Here is a 4,713-nt window from a genome sequence, read left to right as displayed (position 1 = left end):
AGGACCCGTTTCTAGAAACAATCACTTTTGCTTCCAGATCTGAAATAGGAGGTATACCCAACAGTTTTGGGTATTCTATGAAGATGCATTTATCCGTTTTGGGTTCGAGCTTATCAGCCTGAAACTTTTTCACATAAGCGTCACAGCCCCAAACTTTTAAGAAACGACAGCTTAGGTTTCTCTAAACCATAGTTCATACGGTGTCGTCTCAATGGAATTGCGTGGTGCCCTATTTAAAGTGAATGCGGTTGTCTCTAATGCCTAACCCATAAACGATAGTTGTAATTCGATAAGAGACATCATGGTATGCATCATATCCAATAGGGTGCAGTTATGATGTTCGGACACACCATCACAATATGGTGTTCCAGGCGGTATTAGTCGTGAAACAATTTCTTAATTGTGTGCCAAATTCGTAACTCAGATATTCATCTCTATGATCATATCACAGACATTTTATCCTCTTGTCACGAAGATCTTCAACTTCACTCTGAAATTACTTGAACCTTTCAATAATTCAGACTTGTGTTTCATCAAGTAAATATTCTCAGCATCTACTCAAATCATCTGTGAAGTAAGAACATAACGATTTCCACTGCGTGCCTCAACACTCATTGGACTGCACACATCAAATGTATTACTTCCAACAAGTTGCTCTCTTGTTCCATCTTACTGAAAACGAGGCTTTTCAGTCATCTTGCCCATGTGGTATGATTTGCATGTCTCAAGTGATTCAAAATCAAGTGAGTCCAAATGATCCATCTTTATGGACTTTCTTCATGCATATATACTAATAGACATGGTTCGCATGTCTCAATCTTTTCAAAAACGAGTGAGTCCAAAGATCCATCAACATGGAGCTTCTTCATGCGTTTTATACCAATATGACTCAAGTGGCAGTGCCACAAGTATGTGGTACTATCATTACTATCTTATATCTTTTGGCATGAACATGTATATCACTACGATCGAGATTCAATAAACCATTCATTTTAGGTGCAAGACCATTGAAGGTATTATTCAAATAGACAGAGTAACCATTATTCTCCTTTAATGAATAGCCGTATTGCGATAAACATAATCCAATCATGTCTATGCTCAATGCAAACACCAAATAATAATTATTCAGGTTTAACCCCAATCTCGATGGTAGAGGGAGCATGCGATGCTTGATCACATCAACCTTGGAAACACTTCCAACACATATCGTCATCTCACCTTTAGCTAGTCTCCGTTTATTCCGCAGCTTTTATTTCGAGTTACTAACACTTAGCAACCGAACCGGTATCTAATACCCTGGTGCTACTAGGAGTACTAGTAAAGTACACATTAATATAATGTATATCCAATATACTTCTGTCGACCTTGCCAGCCTTCTCATCTACGAAGTATCTAGGGTAGTTCTGCTTCAGTGACCGTTCCCCTCATTTCAGAAGCACTTAGTCTCGGGTTTGGGTTCAACCTTGGGTTTCTTCACTAGAGCAGCAACTGATTTGCCGTTTCATGAAGTATCCCTTCTTGCCCTTGCCCTTCTAGAAACTAGTGGTTTTACTAACCATCAACAATTGATGCTCCTTCTTGATTTCTACTTTCGCGGTGTCAAACATCGCGAGTTGCTCAAGGATCATCATGTCTATCCCTGATATGTTATAGTTCATCACGAAGCTCTAATAGCTTGGTGGCAGTGACTATGGAGAACCATCACTATCTCATCTGGAAGATTAACTCCCACTCGATTCAAGTGATTGTAGTACTCAGACAATCTAAGCACATGCTCAACGATTGAGCTTTTCTCCCTTAGTTTGCAGACTTAAGAAACTTGTCAGAGGTCTCATACCTCTTGACGTGGGCATTAGTCTGAAATCCCAATTTCAGTCTTTGGAACATCTCATATGTTCTGAGACGTTTCAAAACCGTCTTTGGTGCCACAATTTTAAACCGTTAGCATCACACACTGAACTATCACGTAGTCATCAAAACGTGTATGTCAGATGTTTCGTAACATCTACAGACGACGTTCAAGGTTCAGCACACCGAGCGGTGCATTAAGGACATAAGCCTTCTGTGCAGCAATGAGGACAATCCTCAGTTTACGGACCCAGTCCGCATAATTGCAACTATCAACTTTCAACTAAATTTTCTCTAGGAACATATCTTAGTAGAACTAAAGCGTAAGCTACGACATTATTTGCAAAGACCTTTTGACGATGTTCATGATAATTAAGTTCATCTGATTATTTAATGAACTCCCACTTAGATAGACATCCCTCTAGTCATCTAAGTGATACATGATCCTAATCAACTAGGCCGTGTCCGATCATCACGTGAGACGGACTAGTCATCATCGGTGAACATCTCCATGTTGATCGTATCTACTATACGACTCATGTTCGACCTTTCGGTCTCTTGTGTTCCGAGGCCATGTCTGTACATGCTAGGCTCGTCAAGTCAACCTAAGTGTTTCGCATGTGTTCCGAGGCCATGTCTGTACATGCTAGGCTCGTCAACACCCGTTGTATTCGAACGTTAGAATCTATCACACCCGATCATCACGTGGTGCTTCGAAACAACGAACCTTCGCAACGGTGCACAGTTAGGGGGAACACGTCTCTTGAAATTTTAGTGAGGGATCATCTTATTTATGCTACCGTCGTTCTAAGCAAATAAGATGTAAACATGACAAACATCACATGCAAATCATAAAGTGACATGATATGGCCAATATCATCTTGCGCCTTTTGATCTCCATCTTCGAGGCGCGGCATGATCACCTTCGTCACCGGCATGACACCATGATCTCCATCATCATGATCTCCATCATCGTGTCTTCATGAATTTGTCTCGCCAACTATTACTTCTACTACTATGGCTAACGGTTAGCAATAAAGTAAATTAATTACATGGCGTTTTTCATTGACATGCAGGTCATACAATAAATTAAGACAACTCCTATGGCTCCTGCCGGTTGTCATACTCATCGACATGCAAGTCGTGATTCCTATTACAAGAACATAATCAATCTCATACATCACATATATCATTCATCACATCCTTTTGGCCATATCACATCACATAGCATACCCTGCAAAAATAAGTTAGACGTCCTCTAATTGTTGTTGCATGTTTTACGTGGCTGCTATGGGTTTCTAGCAAGAACGTTTCTTACATACGCAAAAGCCACAACGGTGATATTCCAATTGCTGTTTACCCTTCATAAGGACCATTTTCATCGAATCCGATCCGACTAAATTAAGTGGGAGAGACAGACACCCGCTAGCCACCTTATGCATCAAGTGCATGTCAGTCGGTGGAACCTGTCTCACGTAAGAGTACGTGTAAGGTCGGTCCGGGCCGCTTCATCCCACAATGCCGACGAATCAAGATAAGACTAGTAACGGTAAGCAAATTGAACAAATCGTCGCCCACAACTACTTTGTGTTCTACTCGTGCATAGAATCTACGCATAAACCTGGCTCATGATGCCACTGTTGGGGAACGTAGCAATAATTCAAATTTTTTACGCATCACCAAGAACAATCTATGGAGTCTTCTAGCAACGAGAGGGAAAAGAGTGCATCTACATACCCTTGTAGATCACGCGCGGAAGCGTTGAAGAGAACGGGGTTGATGGAGTCGTACTCGTCGTGATCCAAATCACCGATGATCCTAGCGCCGAACGGACGGCACCTCCGCGTTCAACACACGTATGGAGCAGGGACGTCTCCTCCTTCTTGATCCAGCAAGGGGGGAGGAGAAGTTGATGGAGATCCAGTAGCACGACGGCGTGGTGGTGGAAGTAGCGGGATCCCGGCAGGGCTTCGCCAAGCGCAAGCGGGGAGGAAGAGGTGTCACGGGAGGGAGGGAGGCGCCAGGGCTTGGGGTGCTGCTCCCATGAGCCTCCCCACTATATATAGGGGTGGAGGGGGCTGGTTTCTTGCCCTCCGAGTCCATTGGGGCGTTGGCAAAGGTGGGGGAAAGAAACCCCATCATTTTCCTTCCCCATCGATTGTTATCCCCCTTTTTAGGGATCTTGATCTTATCCCTTCGGGATATGATCTTATTCCTTCTAAGGTGGGATCTTGGTGCGCCTTGACCAGGGGTGTGGGGCCTTGCCCCCACTACCCACGTTCATGTGGGTCCCCCCATGCAGGTGGGCCCCACTTCGGAACCTTCTAGAATCTTCCCGGTACAATACCGAAAAATCCCGAACATTTTTCGGTGGCCAAAATAGGACTTCCCATATATAAATCTTTACCCCCGGACCATTCCGGAACTCCTCGTGACGTCCGGGATCTCATCCGGGACTCCGAACAACTTTCGGTTAACCGCATACTAATATCTCTACAACTCTAGCGTCACCGAACCTCAAGTGTGTAGACCCTACGGGTTCGGGAGACATGCAGACATGACCGAAACGACTCTCCGGTCAATAACCAACAACGGGATCTGGATACCCATGTTGGCTCCCACATGTTCCACGATGATCTCATCGGATGAACCACGATGTCGAGGATTCAATCAATCCCGTATACAATTCCCTTTGTCAATCGGTATGTTACTTGCCCGAGATTCGATCGTCGGTATCCCAATACCTTGTTCAATCTCGTTACCGGCAAGTCACTTTACTCGTACCGTAATGCATGATCCCATGACCAAACACTTGGTCACATTGAGCTCATTATGATGATGCATTACCGATTGGGCCCAGAGATA

This window comes from Aegilops tauschii, chromosome 5 (assembly GCF_002575655.3).
Source record: "Aegilops tauschii subsp. strangulata cultivar AL8/78 chromosome 5, Aet v6.0, whole genome shotgun sequence".
In the NCBI taxonomy this organism is placed as follows: Eukaryota; Viridiplantae; Streptophyta; class Magnoliopsida; order Poales; family Poaceae; genus Aegilops; species Aegilops tauschii.
The sequence above is the reverse complement of the archived record's forward strand: the minus strand, read 5'-3'. Positions refer to the sequence as shown.